General features: G+C 51.9%; 1 protein-coding gene and 1 long non-coding RNA gene across 2 annotated transcripts in view; both read left to right on the top strand.

The window, feature by feature from the left end:
* FRMD4B (FERM domain containing 4B) overlaps positions 1-18,025 on the top strand; it is a 117,641-nt gene that overhangs the window by 12,697 nt on the left and 86,919 nt on the right. The gene's annotated exons all lie outside the window — the stretch shown is intronic.
* Positions 204-16,448, top strand: LOC118173220. Its single transcript, XR_004754086.1, has 2 exons — positions 204-435; positions 15,670-16,448. It is a non-coding gene; the product is annotated as an uncharacterized LOC118173220 (long non-coding RNA).

Here is an 18,025-nt window from a genome sequence, read left to right as displayed (position 1 = left end):
TCATATGGCAGCGCTCGGTGTGCTCACCTCTTTGGTTTAAGGCTCATGTAAGAGGTGGAGGATGACGATGATGTGGTAGGAAGATGTAGGGGTGCTCTAGAGCAGGAGACCAACTCTGGTGGGGGGGCGAAGGAGCCCCTGAAGCCAGGAGGAGGAGGAGAGCAGCTCAGCAGGGCCTGGCCGGGCACTGCACAAAAGGCAGCTGCCAGCTGTAATCTAGCCTCAGGCTGAGATCATAGCATATTGATGTATTTTATCTGACATAATACCTCTAGAGACACTGCAGTGCTAAATGCATGGGCTGCAGGAACGCGGTTGCTGCATCAGTCCCAGGAGCCTCGCCTGGCTGTTATGGAAAGCAGATGGACACATGCTCAGGAGTTGTGCAAGAGACCTTGGTCTGAAGCAAAGCTATCAAGAAAGCAATGAGTAAAGGTAAAATGCCTCAAATATCAAAAGATTAAAAGAGATTAGACCTCGATGTGGTCTGTCACGTTTGTCTCTGAAGGTAGCAGTGGTGGAAACATGTACCTGGAGCATGGCAAGCATCTCCAAAAAGCAGGTCCCCAACTCACGGGGGTAGCTAACAGTTTCATGATATGGAGCTTTTCTCCTTCCTTTCATTTAGTTGTAAGACAATCTCTCATTACTCTTTCTATTTTAATTTAGACTTATGTTCCTAGTTTAGAAAGCAAACTAATAACCCCTCCAGAATGCAGATCCAGCACTTCAGGCATATTTAATTCTGACACTGATTTTCCTCTTGTGCATAATGTGAAGGAAATGGCCTTAATGGCAGGAATGATGCCTAGGAGCAGAACCTGGCTGAAAGCAAACTTTAAATGACCAAAACTTTAATAATACTCTTTCACTAAAATGACAGCACCATGTGTGAAAGCTGTGTATGGAGCAAAAGGGTGAACCATGGGAACTTTAAAAAGGTATGCTGCAGTGGGAGCCTTTCCAGCCATATTACTTGCATAGCTTTACAGTGAAGTACAACAGTTTTTAAACACTTGTTCCTCCCCCGATACCAAAAAAGCTTAGCATAGGGTTGATGAATTCTAATGCTTTAGCAATTAAAATCCAGTCGGAGTTTATTGAAAGTGTGCTTGTCAGTGGAATGTAGGAGAGATGTGAGCCTGTTGTGTAGGTAACGTACCGGAGTTTCTGGGTACCTGGACTCAGTTTTTCTTTGATCTTTCAAAATGAATGTTTAGGGAATGAACTGAACTTTTTTAAACATTTGTCTCTACATAGAAAATGAATCTCACCTCCTGATTTAGCAGTCTCTGCTTTTGTGCACAGGAACAAGCTTGGAGAGGTGATGTTTCCTAATCATTTTTACAGCACAACCTGATCCTGCTTGCATGGGAGTCAGAAATGGGAAGCTCCAGGAGGTGTCTGTTTGGCAGCCTTGATGCTGATGCATTATCTGGCACGGAGCAAACGTTTATGTGCTTATCTGTCAGTATTTCCTAATGCTGACCGTGTGAGTCTGCTGCTCTTGGCAGAGCGTAGCTCACTTTCCATGTTTTAGCCTTCGTTGCACTTACAAGCAAATCGCCATAAGGGCTGGATTTGAGTCTCTGCTGGAAACAGAGGAGCCATCTAACAAGCTTTCTGTGGAACAGGAGGTGAATTGGAATTGAAATCTAAGAAGTGAACGGGTCCCAGTTAACCTCAGACATCCAGGGGTGCTGGCAAGCTTGGCTTGACAGCTCTTTTATAGGCAGTAGTGTGAGGCAGGTAGGGAACGTGCCAAAGTGAAGCTTCCAAAGTGTGTCACTTTGAACTGACTATTGCTGGGGGAGGAGAATAAAAGTGTGCTTTTCAGATCTGCCTGAGACAAGGTGTTGGGGGAACCAGGGGTGTGTGTCTGGCTGGGGTTACTGGTGTCATCAAAGCTCCTGCCTTTCCCCTGCAAACCTTGCTTGCCTTTAAAAATCTTAGTGGCCACTGCTTTATTACTGCTGGCTAACAGGAGGACTTGAGATGTACGGCACTACTTGTTTTAATGACCCTGGAGATAGGGATTTTGTGATTGTCCTCTCCCAGGCAAAGGGGGATGTGGGATTGTGGTGGGACTAGGAGAAAGGTCTCCAGTGTGAAAGTAAACTGGAGGGAAAGGAAGGTCTTGCTGTGCTGTATGCCATGTAAGATATTTTTTGATTTACTGTTAAATAAGTTTCATAACAAAGGTATTTGAACAAGTCCGTAGTTAAAAACTGTTCAGCTGAAGTAAGCCCACCTCTAACCCTGCTTTGGGTTTACTGAAGGTGTACGTCTGGGGTTTACTGCTGACCTGAGGGAGCCTGGCTGCTGGCTGGGCTCCTTCCCCTCCCAGCACTGGGCAGGTGAGTTCAGTAACTTTAACCCCTCGTTCTCAGCCTGAACCTGATTTTTAACCCTGTGCTAGTGGCTGTGATTGCTGCTGCTGTGCCTTAACGCCTATCAGGGTGTCATATGCCTGTCAGGGCACGCTGCACCTCTTCTCCTTCCTGTAGGGGAAATCCTGTCCCCTTTTCCCATCCCTTCCACATGACTTGGCTGTAGCCCGGGGTGTGCAGCAGCTGAGATGCGGGATGTGTTCAGATATATTCGGATGCATTTGAGTGCCATCCTTGCTTTCAGCTCCAACATAGCTGCGTGGGATCTCAGCAGCACCAGGAGCGAAGCTCCCCGTTTGCTCCAACAGTTGTCTCCAGCTCTGTCTTCCCGGGGCAGGGCGTCTGCTTGTGCTTTGTGGTAGGCTGCCTGTCTGGCACTTCCTCTGCACAGTTGTAATTGTTGTTTTGACATGCTAGTGCTGCTCTGTAGCCCTGTCCTCCTAAAAATAAAACGTGGAAAAAAAAAGTCAAGAAAATATCCCTGGGTGGGGCAGGGCTGGGAGCAGCAGCCAGAGGACAAAGGGAACTTGAGCAAAGTAACACAGGGTGGCAACTGCGGGAGTGCTGCAGGGAACCAGCTGGCCATCACTTGTCATTAAAAGCTTCGCCCAGTGATTCCAGGTAAGAGGAAAAACCATCTGACGTGCTCTTCCAGACCATTGCTGGGCTGGCTGTGGTCCTGCTGAAGGCAGCATGGGAGCAGATTTCCTGCTCTTGTGGCTGTTTGTCTCGAAGGACATTTTGCTGCTCCTTTACCTTGCAGCCAGTGCAGAAGCATGTACTCAGGCCTGGGAGGTGTGCTGTGCTTTCAGCTGGGACCCGAGCTGAGAGCTCAGCTGGGATGTGCTGGGGGCACACAGCAACAGTTGCAGGCTTAAACCTATCCTGGGAGGTGCCAGAAGTTACTTCATGTTTTCTCCTCTATTTTTGGTGTGCTGCTGACTTCTGTAGTTGCAATCCTGCCTCTTAAATGTTCCTGCAGACTGCTTAGTCCCTAACTGATGGACTAATGCCGAGGTGTTTTCACCTGTGCTGAACAGCTAACCCAAAATAAGAGGGCACACTTTGCTCTGTGGTGGAGCTGCCGAGTGTTTCAGTGCGTGGTGCAGAGACAACAGGCTGCCGGGGAGGAAGGCAGGAGCCATCACGTGTACGGCCTGGCTGAGCGGCCTGCCTCGCCTCTCCAGCTGCAGGTGGGCTTGGTGGGACAGCAGGGATCGGGTGGGAGCCTCCTCCTGCCCCTGCGGGTTTGTTTGCAGCCTCCTCCTGCCCCTGTGGGTTTGTTTGCAGCCTCGGGCTGCGAAGCAGTGCTGTGCCGAGCTGCTGGATGTGATGGGTGCATAGCAGAGGAAGTTCCTGCTTCCTTTCTCCCAGGAAGTCTTATTTGCTTCCTTGAAATCCAGAGGAGGAAGAGGAGACGGAGCCCATCATTAACTCCAGGCCCTTCTGTAGAAGAACATCTTGGTGCTTGCAAGCAGCCGTGCTGCTGGGCGCTGCCCAGTGCCCTGCGCTTCCTACTGAAATGAGTCGACCAGGTGGTTTTACAACTAACTTGGAAGAACGGGAAAATGATATTTTTTTTTTTTGGCTATAAGGTACGTGCTCAGCCTGCAGCTGTGAAGCGTACCATGTAAGTCTGGTATCTCGTACTGAAGAGCTGGCACAGAAGCTTTGCAGGATGCTCGGATATTCCCAGCTTCTGGCAGTGGCAGGGGCAGCGCTGCAGCTCTGTGAGCGCTGCCTGGGGAGGAGGGCAGGTCCCTGCCTGCTGCCATCTCCAGCTGCTCCTCCAGGCACCTCCTGGTCCCGCACGCTGTGCTCTCCAGCCCCGGGGGAGGCTTTGGGGCAGGCAGGAGTGGGAGCTCCTGTTGTGCAGGAAGCGATGGCTGATAAGGCTCGGGGTGCCGCTCTTCCCAGCGCGCCTGGTATCCAGCGCTTCTGGAAGGGAATGAAAGGCTTTGGAGGGGGGTTGTTTGCTGAGGAAGTCTGTAACAGATGAACCAACACCTGGGCGTAGCTTTTCTTCTCCCGGGGCTCCCGCAGATGTGGGAGCAGTCTCTAGCAGCAGTGCCCATCACCTCAGGCTGGAGGGACTTGGATTTTTAGGCTGCACATCGCATTCAGTCCCTGTTATTGCTGGCCCTTGTGCAAGCCTTGCCTAGGTCCTTGTGGTTTGTGCTGTACCCCCTCTAAGCCTGCAAGACCCCCAGTTCCAGCTTGTTGCTGGCTATCAGGTAGGCTTAGCACAGCCTCCCCAGCCACGAGGATCTCCCAGAGTTAGCCCATTGTCCTGGGAAGCGCTGCGTGGGCTTGCAGAGCATCCCTTTGCTGATGGAGCCCGAGAGGCTGAACCTGAGGCTCCTGCCATGAGCTGCAGAGGCTGATTGTGTGGGGGAGAAACAAGGAAGGGAAAGATGTTTGTGCATGGAAAGAAAAATCATGGGAAATGCAGCACATGTTTTGGTAAACTGGGAAGATCTGCTTGAAATCCTTTGTTGTGAGTGCTCCCTCTTACGTGCAGGGCTCATTTAATTGCTGTGGTGACTCCTGCAGTAAATGAGGGGACGTTGTGAGGCTTTTCACAGCACAGACCGGGTGTGCAAATAACCATCAAAGCACAAGGTTTGTACTGGGCACTGCAAGCAAACATACTGCCAAATATTTGATGGGTGCAGGCATCAGTGCAGGAGACCCATTCAGTGCAGTGTCACAGGAGGTGGTAGTGCAGAAGGCTGAGAAAACGGGAACAAGCCTGGTTTGGATTTGCTCCATTGTAGCAAATTCTTCAGATAAGCCCGTGCCAGGCACCAGCATGTTGGCCTGAACAACAAGCAGGGGCGTTCAAGGCAGAGCTGCGACTGCAACAGAGTAAGTTTGGGACCAGACACTGATGGGGAGCCGGGTGGGGGAGACTTCTGTGACTTGGTGCCTCCGAGGGGTTGGCCGGCGCTTCAGGGAAAGGATTTTACACCTCTACACAACTTCATGTACAACTTCAGTTGTTTTGTTTTGTCGTGACTTTCTTGCTTAAACAGCTCTTTGTGCTACGTCCTGATCTGTTACGCACAACGGGGATGTGGGATGAATTACTGCATTTCTCTCTGGGGGAGGAAGGATTTGGAGGCGTTTGGTGATGGTGCTTTGGGCCCTGCTCAAGCACAAAAGGCTTTGAAACTTTGGCTTGTCCCTTCGGTGTGCAATTATTTCAAGCAAACAATTTCTCTGAAGCTGTGCTGTGTGCCTAAGGGGAGGATGGGGCAAGGCAGGAGCAGGAATTAAATTGCAGCCTCCCCCCATGCCTTCAGTGAGCTGTTATTACAGGCTGGCAACATCAGCGCTACTGAAGTCATTCTTCCGAAAATGAGGCGGTGGTTCTCCAAAGCACCGTGCTCCTGGCGCTCCTAACAGGTGCACGTTCAATTAAAGCACATTTAACTTCATTCAGAAAAAATAAAGATGCAGGTATTGATTAAAACAGAGCTCGGCCGCGGGCACGCAGCCCTGCCCTGTCCCTCGAGCTCTGCTCTGAGGCCGGAATCACAGTTTCTTGTGAGCTGGGCAGGGATGTGCTGTACCCACCCACATTTGGAAGACAACCCTTAACAGAGGATGTGTTTTGCATGCTCGTCATTCTTGGGAAACTAACCGTGAAGGTAAAGTAAACCTCGAGCAAATATTTGGAGGGCTGAGGGGCTTCAGAGGAATGGCACAACCCCCAGGTTTTGGGAGAGCAACTCATCCTGACACAGGCGATTGCCTTGTCCTGGAGCTCCATCTCAACGAGCGCTGCATGGGTGGCTGCAGTAAACCTCCTTGCTTCCTTTTAATGTGTCTGAGCACCTGATATTCAAAATGGGATTAGGAGAGGTAAATTGCTGCTGAAATTGGTAATAACAGAGAGCAAACCTGTCTGACAGCATCCGCCTTATGATCTGCTGGGAGCAGGCAAAAGAATCCTTAATTAACTTTTTTGCAAGGGTGGGGTGCTGTTTCTGTGCGGGATTCCTGTAGGAAAGGTGCAGCCGGAGCTGCCGTTGCCTGAGGTCCAGCAGCCTAATGAATTGCCCCAAATTAGCTCCTAGCCTGAAGTGGGTACTGGGCTGGAGGGGAAAAGCTGAAATGGTTGCAGGGTGGGGGGCTCACCTGAGAAACTTGTGAAAGCTGGGGTAATAAAGTGTCAGCTCTGACCTGCTGTTGTCAGAACCACCCCAAGAGCTGGTTACCGAAAGCTCTGTGCAGTTCCTGCCTTGTTTTTCTGCCCCCTGTCTGCGTGAGGCTGCTCAGCCTGGTGCGGGGCATGCACCCAGCCTGCAGCGGAGCAAAAACACTTTGTGCTTGGCCTAACCGAAAAAAGGTGGGGGGCTGGGGGCTGAGGTGGCCCCATGTGCACCTGAGGACACGATGCTGTGCTGCAAGCCCTGGCTGAGCGCTGGCGCTGCCCTGGGTCTGGGTGCAGCAGTGTTCATGCCTTGTATTCTGCCCCCCTGCCCCCTGCTGCTGTGCGTTTCCAGCTGCTGTGGGGTTTCTGTGCCTCTGGCACGGGTTTGGGCGAGGGTCCTTAGAACAGCAGCGCTGTAAGGAGGCTGTCGCCTTCTGATGGCCCCGTGTTTCTGAAAGCTGGCTGTTAGATGCCCAGCGGTGTGAAATGGAGGATGGATTCTCAAGGCTTTCCAGTGCTGCTGTGTGGGGATGCGTGCCGGGGGGCTCTCATCAGAGCTGCTTGGTGAAATGGGAAGCTGTTCGGAGCATCTGGCCTTCGGGGTTGCTCTGACCCAGCAGACCTGGGCTGCTGCTCTCGTTAAGAGGTTCCCGAATCCAAAGTTCACATCCAACCAGTGGATTCTGTTGGAGCTTAGGATCAGACTTTCAGAGCTGAGGATTTATAAACTTTAAATGCTGTGGAGCTGTAGCCACGTTTCTGTCTGTTCCTGTTTTAACGGCTCTAAGGTGACTTTTTAATCTGCCCTACATATCCTGTGCGCAGAGCAGTGCCGAGCAGCCCCTTCTTGTGAATTCTGTTAGAAAATCCAAACTCAGCTCCAAAATAACAATGAACACCAGCTGAAAAGTGGTGCTGCTGCTCCGAGGGAGACATAGGATAGACCAGGCTCCGTGTCTTTGCTAAATTACACTGGGAGCTGTTGCAGTGAGCAGGAACGCTGCCGTGTGCCGATGGTTCTGAGTTACGAGCACGTCGTGCTGCTGCTGCTCTGGGTGCTGCTGCGCACGGAGAGCCTGTGCTGGAACACAGCTTACCCACCAGCTCTGCTCGCTCAAAATCTTTGCTGCTTGCTTTCTTTACTGTCACGTCATCTTTTCTCTCCTTGTCTCAGGCTCTCCGTTTCAGAAGCTCTCACAAGGTATGAGCGGATCGATCCTTCCCTTCTCACCCCCTGCCCTCTCCCTATCACCGTGGGGTCTCCGGGGCTTATCGTGGTGGTTTTGCTTCCCGTGCTGCTGAGGTGTGAGCAGACCTGGGGGGCTGGCTTCAGCTCCCGATTTAAAATCAGCGCGGGCACTTGCAGAGCAGGGTCACCAAATCTGTTTGAACTACCGCTGCACCGCCTGACTGCAGAGGAAAGAGCCAGGAATGGTTGGTACCTCAGTGCCCAGCTGTGCACTTACATAAAGGGGATGTTATAGCAGTGCAACAGGAGTGCACGGTGCACAGGTACAACGTATTCCTGGGGAGGTCTCTGCCAAGGACAGGAATGAGAAATATCCTTCTTGGGCTGCTGGCAGGGCAGAGCAGCAAGGTCACCAGTTTCCCAGCTGGATGTCGCTTTGAGGACATCTGTGGCACGTTCTCCCCCTGTCAGTGGGTGTGAAGAGCAGGTCAGCTGCAAGCATCCCTGAGCAGCAGGGAAACCTTGGAGCAATTATTCTGTTAAGGGGTTGAGTCTGTCTTCGAGAGGAAACTTGGCTGTTCTGGAAACTTGCTGCTCTGATCGGTGAGTAGGGTTCTCTGCCCTGGCAGGGAAGTGGCTTGCTGGTACCAAACAAGCTCCAGCAAAGGTACTCTGCCTGTTCCACTGCCTTCTGGACATCTGTGGCTCTGGCACTGTGTGGGCAGGCCCTTTTTCTGGTTTCAGAGCTGAGCTGCTGATCTGGATGGAGGAGCAGCTTGAAGCTGGCCGCTCCTGCTCGTGCAGGAGCCCCTGGGGACCTGCTTTAGGAGAGCTGCTGCGCCTTGGCCCCAGTTCTTTGCCAGGTGGCAGCTGCACCTTCTTTTTAAGGCTTGCAGAAGGGTAAGCCTTCTCTAGAGTGTACTTGTACCCCCAGGAGCCCCTCGGGGCGGTGCTGGCTGGCTCGCAGGGATCGGAGCAGCCCTGGCTGCTGGCTCCGTGCGTGCCTCGGCAGGAGGGGAGGCTCCGTGCGCTGCCTCGGGCTCCTTGTTCCTGCGTTGCTGGACCTGTCTGACAGCAGGGCTGGGGTTTGCCCTGCCACTTTCTTCATTCTACTTAATAGGTGCTTGTGGGCAGCCAGTAATCAAACCCAAAATGAAATGCAGAAGATGGTAAGGTTGCAAATGAGAGATGTATGAGCTTTCAGCTGTGTGTGCGTGGGACTTGCATCTCCGGGGATGTGTGCTCAGAAAGGCTGCATTTGGGGATGGCACAATGGAGACCTAATTACAGGCCTGTTCTGTCACAGCTGTGCTACCCTCTTGTGCAGACCAGGCATACATTTTGGTTTCTCAGGGGAAAATATTGTGTGTAATTATGTATTTTAATCTTATCCATATAAGCTAAAATGAAGAATTTCCCATCCTTTTATTCTCCACCAGTCGCGCCTGTCCTTTTCCCCCCTACTCTTTTGCCAGGGACTCTGGATTTTTAACTTCACTTTGATTTCTGTTCCCCTCCTCAGCTGACCGTCTGTTTTCATAAACTTTGGAGAGTGCCTTTCTCTAGGTCACAACTGGAGCCATCACCAGGATTTGGACTTCTGGCTCACTGCATCCGCATGTCTTGGGAGCCACGAAGTCACCTGGCTTTTTCCCAAGGCTGTGTTTCAAGTGTGGTATAACAGAATTCCCGGCAGTAGAGGTGGCTTTAAATAGAAGCCCCCTCGAGCCCCGACGCTGAACGCCACCCAAGACTCTGAAATAAGGAGGGTGGCAAACCTCTGCATTAAATCACCATAAAGCTGAAGCCAAGTCCCTTGAGCATCTCTAACGCTCTGTGATGGATGGGAACCTCACAAAATAGACATTTGGACACTTCTTAAAAATACTTCTTAAAAATCTTTCACAGCACAATTGCTGACATCGAGAAAAAGAAAAGCAGTACAGTGGATGAGCTCTTCTTACTTCCTGCTCTCTGATAGAAAAATAGAATTTATTTTGGATTCAGCTGCTGTATTTCTTACTGGGGAAGCGTTTAAAACGTTTGTCAGCGGTTGTAGAGCCTGACTGCGGTTGTTTTTTATTGCGTGTGTGCAGAGTAACTGGTTTGCTTTCCACAGAGCTGCTCCGGGCAGAAAGGGGAGCTGTGAGCTCAGCACATCGCCTCCCAGAGACTGCTCGGGGGAGCGTAATACTGCAGGGCACGTTTGTTGCGTTAGCCTCGTCATGTGGCACAGTTGAAAACAGTAAGTGAAAGCTGCTTTAATTTCTACTTTCACGTCTTCTCCCTTTTTTTCCTCCCATGCTCACCCTTTGCTAAAGGCATTCCAGAGCTGATGGAGGTGCAGCAGCACCAGGCTCCCAGCTTAGCCCGTGCCATGACGTGCAGACACTTGCGGCTTCTTGGCGTTGTTGCAGGAGCCAAGAAATTGGCAGGAAAAGGGTTTTCCTAGGTTTGAACAAGTGGTACAAAGTCTTACAAACTCGACCTCATGTGTTTCTGGCTTGTACACGCTGCCACAGCAGTGGGAGGTGTCCCTGCCCAAGGCAGGGAGGTTGGAATTAGGTGACCTTTAAGGTCCCTTCCATCCCAAACCGTTCCATGAGGTTTGTTAGCATGGAGACAATCCTGTGTGCAGATGGCATTTGCATAACACTGTATCAAGGCATCTCTAAAACCAAAAGTGGCTTTCCCAGCTGCAGAGAGCCACTTTATTTTTCGCTATAAATAATAAACTTTTTTTTTTTGCAGCAGCAGTAGTCCCTGCAGGGAATACTGATCAAGGCCATTCCCAAGATCTTGGAGCATCGTCTCGTAAAGCTGCTGTGCAATCCGTTTGTGTTGTCCTGGGCTGCGTACTGGAGGAATCCCTGGGCAGCTTCGCACCCAGCGCTAGGTGGGGAGGTGTGCAGTGATACCAGGAACTGCCCTTGCTTTGCCGTTCTGGGTGCGTCTTACCAGATCAGGCTCTTGAAAGATTCATTATTTGGTGCTTGAAGCGTGGTCTGCGAGGATTCGTTGATCTTTGTAAAGCAATTTGATCTTTTTACTGAAATGTAATCATGTCCTGTGTGGTGTTAGTGCTGTGAAATGTAACCGGTGCTGACTGAATGCAGGAGGACTTCTGCTGGGGTGGGTTTTCTTGACAGGGTTCTGATGATAAATTGCTTCTTAGGAGCACTCTGTTATGTGGGGTCGTGTGGAGGGAAGGACTCGCTTCTCTGGCTGGTTGCGGCATCAGCTTGGGGAATTAGAGGTGTCTGGAGGTGTGGCAATTTTAAACACTGGTCTTACAGAGCTGCTAATGGTGTCAGCTGGGGGCTCTGGCTTAGGGGCTGGGGTTTAGGTTGCATGCAGGTGTAAGGCTTCATGTGAAACGGTAGCAGGAGCCTGACAATTGGGGCTGTGGTAGATGCAGTGAGAGGAGCTTCTACCTGCAAGAGGAGGGAGTATCTAAAAAGGGGCCACTGGCTTTCAGTGATACTGCTGCAGATTGGAAAGCATAGCTCAAGTGACTGGATGCTAGTGAGCAGAGGCTAGAATGAGGGAGAGCTGCTTCTCCTTTATGTTGTGGACAGCCTCAGACAGTAAATGACACACTTTCTGTGGTCTGATTGAAGCCTGCAGAAGGCGAGTTACCTGCCTGTGAGCTCAGCAACATCAGCTACCGGGCAGTGCTGGAGCAGCCTCCTGTTTGCAGGTGGGCTGGGCTGGATTTCTCTCTGAAATGAGCACGATGCAGCTGTTGGGGATGGGACCACGGGATGTGTGCTCCCACCAGTGCTAGGTGGATGTGCACAAGTGAGGGGGTGGATAAAAGTGGAGTAGGTGTTTAAAAAAAAATCTCGAATGCCCTTCAGGGCTGTAAATCTGCTCATCAAACTCACAAGTGCTTTAATTCCAGAAGAGGTCCGTGAGATATTGAAAGGCAGGCGCTCTGCTACCGCCTTGAAATCAAAGCGAAGCCAAAAATCACAGACCCAAATTAATCATCTTTGAGTTAAAGCTTGCAAGTAATACTGTATAAACACTTTGGATCCAAAGGGGATTATAGGCAAATACTGAGCTGATGGAGGAGTTTAAGGCTCCTCTGAATGGCAAAGCGGGCGTGCAGAAAGCCTCGCTGGAGCCGCGCGGGCTGCCGGGCAGGCAGTGCCGAGGAAATCGGACTTGGCTGAGGCTGAGTGTGAGCAGGTGGCCATGGGGAGAGGGAAGGTGAAGCTGCAGATGCGGGAGTGGCCCAAGGTGTGTTGGTGGTGCTTTGCCCCCGTCTGCTCCTGGGGGCTGGGAGAGCCGAGGGGCTGAGCTGTGCTGCCTGGTCCTGGGCAAATCTCTGACCTCTGGGTCTGCTGATCCGTCTGTAAAACGGGCATTGGCCATGGCAGGGAGCTCAAGTCAATGGATTAAGTGTTTGGGATGGTTTACTTCAGATCACGGTGCAGCGCAGCCAGGTATGAAATCCCATGGAACTGCTGTGATGGATCCACTCTTTATTGCGATGGGAGAGGAGGAAGAGGCGGTGTATCGCGTGGATCTTCTGTCACGAAGGCAGCTAATTGTGGTGGTGTGTAGTCTGTAATGCTGTATCAGGAGGGGTGTTTCCAGAAAGCAGTACCAGCCACTCCCTCACAAAGACAACTCCAGGTTGTCATGCTTTGTATCTCCAGCAGAATACCCATGATTAATTGATGGCTTCGTTTCCCTGAAGCTGTGTTTGAAGCCAGCCTCCATTCTTCTCCCTGCGCGGGCACCCACCCAGACGGTAGAGGAATTATTCAAAGTACACATCACGTTGTTTTTCTAGTATTCCAGAGTTTTTCCCTGTGTTTGAAATGCTTTGACTTCTCTTATCATTTTTACCCGCAGTGACTTGCGGTGTGAGCTGTGCACAGTTAATGTTCTCGGATGATTTATTTACCAGTGACACAGCAGAGCCCTCAACACAGTAATTGCAATGACGTGATCATCAAAGCATCAAAGGCAGGAGCCCCTCATTTCTCATCTGCCTGATGCTGCTGCAGTCCTCCCACCTCTCCCTTTGTGCTCTTTGTTGCCTTCATCCTCTTGGGGAAGGGGAAAAAATTCCATAACCAGATAAAAACCTGCATGAGTGCAGCTGTAGATCGTGTCTTGCGTGGCTTCCTTTAGCCAAAGCGCACCAAAATGCTGTCACATTGCTCGGGGGGTTGCTGTCCCTGTCCCCCTCCATGACCCAGTGCTTTAACCCCAGCCCTGGGGGTGGCAGGGTGGGGACAGCCCTGCTCGGGTCTGTCCCTGCCTGGTGAGAAGCTGCTGGGGTTGTGCTCCTGGGGCTGGCCAGGACCGGGCAGAGCTCCTGGGCACAGGAGGGATGCGGGGCTTGGGGCAGCTGCTGCTGGCCTGGGCTGCAGGAATGCTTCACCTCTCCTGGGAACCCTCATGGCATCGCCTGGCCTTGTGACAGCTGGGAAGGTCCCTGAAAAGTGTCTTGGAAAACACGGGTCTTGTGTGGCCTGTACCGAGAGCAGCGTGTCACACCGAGTTACCAACACGTGTCAACAGAAAGTGAGTCCTGATTGTATCCTGTCCGGGAGATACTCCACGTAGCTGGAGAGCTTGGCATTGAATTTGAAGGTTTTGGCCACTGGGGCTAAATGTCTGTCTGGGGCATGGATGAACAGCTGGCAGGAGTCTTTGCTCTGTGCCTGGGGAGCAGCCAGAGGTCTGGGTGGGAGCAGAAAGCTCACCTCTTCCCTGCTGTCCTCCTTATCCCTGTGCTGGTTCCTGCTCTGCAGCCTGCGCAGCTGCTCCAGCTCTGAAGGCCCGGGGGAGATGTGTGGTGCTCCTGTCTTGAGAGCATAATCCTCCCGGAGCCTGGAAGCAGCTCCTCAGCAGGGAGCTGAATGCTGGTGTGGGGATTAAGGAGCACGTGGAAGGAAGAGGTCTGGTGGCACAGCGTGGGGATCTGCTCCATCGCTGCTCGAGGCATGCCGGTATCACTGATCGGGGCGGAGACCGTTATCAGCTTGTTCTGTGCGGGCACATCTCATTCAGGTGGCTCTCTGTTACTTGGGGAAGTGGAAAAAATCCAGGGGAACGTGTTGATACTTGTCAGGAAAAAACGGCAACTGGACGGTCCGGAGCAGGGGGTTCCATTCCTGGTGAGATGGGCTCTGGGTGCTGCGGGACACGGGTGACACGAGGCGAGGCACTCCCTGGGCTGGCACGAGCCGCCTCTCTCGCCAGGCACCCCCCAGCGAGCTGCAGCTCCATGACACGCTAATAGCCTGAGAATGAAATAGGCTCATTAGTCAGGTTGTTAAATGGACCTAGAGCCTGCAGCAGGAACCTTTCCTACGGCATTTAGAGCAACTCATAACAAAGCAAGCTGCAAACGCAGGGTCACTGCGGGCTTTACTTTCGGGCTGCTGCTGCTGCTGACCCTGGGGGTGTCGGTGCCTCTTGGGATGGGGCCCGGGGCTCTGCTCCCATTGCTGGGACCTGCTTTTTTATAGGGCTGGGCTGTGCTGCAGCTCCTCTGAGGAGCGAAGGGAAGCTGTTGGAAAGGCTTTCCAAGTGATGGAGGAGCGCTTAGGGTCTAGCTTCGAAACAAATGCTTTCAGCTTCAGCTTGGTGCGTTGGTTTGAAAACACGCTCCTGCGCTCGTATGCTGGAGCCGAGCACGCTTGTCTCCGCAGAAGGGGCTGTAACTGCCTCTGGGGCTTGCTGTAGATCAAATGCTGCTGAGTTTGCTGTAGGAGGAGCAGCAGGGGGGTGATCCACAGCCCAGCTGAAGGGCTCGGCTCCTGAGCACTGGGACGCCGGGAGCAGCGGTGCTTGGTGCAGGAGGCTGTGCCCCTCTGCTAGGCTGTGCCCCTCTGCTACCCCGCTCCCTTTAAGCAGGGCAGCCTGTGGTCAGCCTGTGATGTTTCTGGTAAATGGAGGAGGAAAGTGTTGTTTTCAAATACTTTATTAAAAGAAGCAGCTGTTGAATGTGCTGCTTCCTGGCTCTGCGACAACTCCGTTGCAGTGTTAACTGCTCCAGGGGTGTGGGGAGGAGGGAGGTCTGCCTTGGTGCATCCCGGTGCAGAGCTATGGGCTAGTCCACCCTCAGAGGAAGTGTTTGTCCTGACCCCTGACATTTAGTGGTTCATCTGTGCTCTGAAACTCTCTTTATATGCTCTTGCTGTCTGTGCACAGGGTTTCTAGATGCTGACTGAAGCTGCTGCCTTACTCGGTCATGATGGGGAATGAGACCTTCAGCGTTTGCAGCTTTCACCAGCAGTAGCCCTTGGGCTTCTTCTTGTAAACCCCAGACGCCTGGAGGCTTGATGTTGCTGTAGGTGCTCTCCTGTTTGGATTTGCAGCTTTCAGGGTAGCTGAAGGAATCTTGGGCATAGGAACCTCAAAGGGCAAGTAGAAAGAAGCCCAGATGACAACTTGTAATGGATTTCTCTCTTCTTTGTCGTCTTATCCCAGGCAAAGCTTTTATCCCATAACTGTGATTTCCCCGTGGGCAGCTTAATCAGAACAAGTTTCTGAAGGAGTCAGCTTTATCTCTTAGGTGCTCTGTGATCTCCGAGAGCAGATATTGGTCCGACTCAAGGAAAGCTTTGAGGGCAAATTCCTGCCATTTCAGGGAGCTGCTCAGGAGATGGGCTCTGACCCTGTTTAACAGGATTGTCTGCATTTGCATTTGTAAGCAGTGTGGTTGGGTGATGTGCCGCTGCATGCGGTAGCCTTCCCTTTCCCCTCCTGCTTAGGCTGTGAGTATCATTTCTGAGACTCTGCTCTTTTGCCGCTTGTAGGAAGTGCAAAGTTTTTCTTACACATCCAAGAAAATTAGCAAAACCCATGGTTGAAGTCTCTTTTCATCCTGGAACTGATGTTTTGTGCTTCGTATGTCTTGCACTTTATGATGTGTTGTCTTATTTTTGGCTGCCTTCTCGTAGGTTGTGCTGCGTGCCGTGGCTCCTGCTGGAGGAAAAGGAGCTGCAGCCGTGCAGGGAAGGCCAGGCACGCTTTTGCAGGCTGAGTTCAGTGGGTACTTGCAGAGAGCAGCTCAGAAACGTGATCCAGGGCTCAGAGATCAGTCAGACCGACCGCTGGAGAACCACGTCCAGGCTTCAGGTCGTGCCACGTATCCCCGCAGCCTCTTCAGAAGCTGGGCTCTGCAACTGAAGCCAAGACTTGCAGCTTTGCAGGGTGCTGCAGATTAACGCCAATGCAAGACTGGGCTCTCACTGCAGCTTCAACCCTTTAATTAAAATAACGTGGAACTAAAAGGGAGAATTAGTTAAAAATAACTCTCGGAAGCCCGGCTTGTCTTTTTATTAGACTTGTCCTTGCTTTCTCAGCTGCTCTGATAAGGATATTCTCCCTCTGGGATGGAGAGAATAAACTGGGATGTAACTCATTTGTTTGGGCATCATGTTAATTAATTTCTATCACTAATCCCTTCCCTGTGCTCTCCCTGCCGGTTTGCCTAGAACAGTCCTGTTCCAAGGAGAGGATCGGCAGTTTTTACTGCTGGCAGTGAGGCGTTGGCACCCCGGGGCTGGGGGGCTTTGCGTAGCCCTGCGGAGCGGCGCATCTGGGGAGCCCCCCCAGAGCCCATCCTGAGCACCTGAAACTTCAGAGGAGGTTGGCTCTACCTGAACTGCAGCTTAGCTTTTCTGCGAGCCTGAATGTGTGCTGGGCACCATTCCCTAGAATAAACCACCGTAATCCTCAAGCCTCTGGATAACACAGGCTGTTTTCTCTCTTGTATCTTGACTTTTCTAGACTTCTTATGGAAGAAATTGTTTAGGTTCTCTTTAAACTGATGGGAACTTTGCCATTCAGGTGTGGGAAGACACAGACTCTCTGATCTTCCAGTAACGTGGTGGGTTTTTGTGTAGCCCTTTCTCTCCCCCAGCAGTTATTCCTGGCTGCCCCCGCATCCTGCTTGCTTAGCTCTGTCCATTCTTTCAAAATCAATAAAATTGCAACTAAACCATTGGAGATGGAGAACAAAAATAAAATCCCAGCTGAGGTTTTGGCATGTGAGCGTTGCTTACACGCTGATGGGATGGTCTTGAATTCAGACCAGCTTGTTTTTCAGCTCTAATCTGAGCAGAAATCCCTGTTTGAGGCAAGTAAAACCATAGGCAGGCCTGGAAGAGGCCACTTTTTCCCCTCTGTCCAAGTACCGAAGCTACTGCAGGTGTCTCGGCCGATGCCCTCATGTGCTGCCATGCCTGCCGAGCACTTTCCCACAGCAACTGCTCGGGGCTGACTTTGTGGTAACGGAGCAGAGCGTGACCTCTGTCGTCGTGCTGTCTTTTCGGGAGTATTAAGGAACAGATGGAAAAAGTGCTTGTGAGACAAATCCCGGCTTCCTAATGCTAAAAGTCTGCTGGTGGACAGGCCAGGCAGGCTTTTAAAACACACAAAGCAGGAAAACACCAATTGTGTAGTGGCTGCGGACTGTGGAAAGGACTGATCCTCCTGGGGGATCTCTCAAATCATGCTTTAGCTGCAGAGAGGCATTTGGGATCTGTCTTGGGTCTGAATGCAGGACTGGGACCGTGGTGGCCTCAAACTGAGAGCAGCTTGTAAAATACGAAGGGTGATTGTACCTTAATGGTCCTTTTCTGTGGTGTCTTTTAACTTACGCTCCTTTCTAGCAATTTTCTCCTATTAGATACCAGTTGGTGGAGTCTTTGACTACAACAGACCCAAATTCAGTCAGTCAAAATGCAGGTGGGGTAGAGCAGCCCTTCCCGAAGGGTGTCCCTGTGGTGGTGACCTGGTGGTGTCCGTGGGGCTGTGCTGGGTCCGAGCCCTGCAGAGTTCCCCTGGTCTTGGAGGTTTTGGTGCGAAGCCTGTGCTGTTTGGTAAGTGGTGATGCTTCTGGGGGGGAAATACCAAAACTGTGGCTGCATTTTGGAGCAGGGGATCGGATTTTCCAGGGCCCAGGCTGCTCAGCAAGGTGCATGCGAGCAGCACCACGTGCGTAGCAGAAGGTTACTACACTTGTTGCTTCACCATCACCTGGGGAAATTCGGCTGGGCAGCTCCTGTGAACAGACAGCAGCTTTACCCCCCGGGTGGATGGGTATGGCTTCACTTTTCTGTGTGCAGAACGAGTGTTTTGCATACGTAGTTGGTTCTGCTGGCAAAAATGGGCAAGCAAAATCCGTGTCCTGCTGAGGCTGGAGGTGGTGGGAGCCTGGCCGGGCACTGGCTGCCCTCTAGTGTGCTGCTGCCCTCAGCCAGCGCTGCGCAGCCCCAGGGTGCCCTCCACTGATGCTGAGCCCTGTGACCG

The sequence above is a fragment of the Oxyura jamaicensis genome, chromosome 12 (assembly GCF_011077185.1).
Source record: "Oxyura jamaicensis isolate SHBP4307 breed ruddy duck chromosome 12, BPBGC_Ojam_1.0, whole genome shotgun sequence".
Taxonomy (NCBI): Eukaryota; Metazoa; Chordata; class Aves; order Anseriformes; family Anatidae; genus Oxyura; species Oxyura jamaicensis.
Note: the sequence above shows the minus strand (reverse complement) of the source record. Positions and strands in the feature narration are given on the sequence as shown.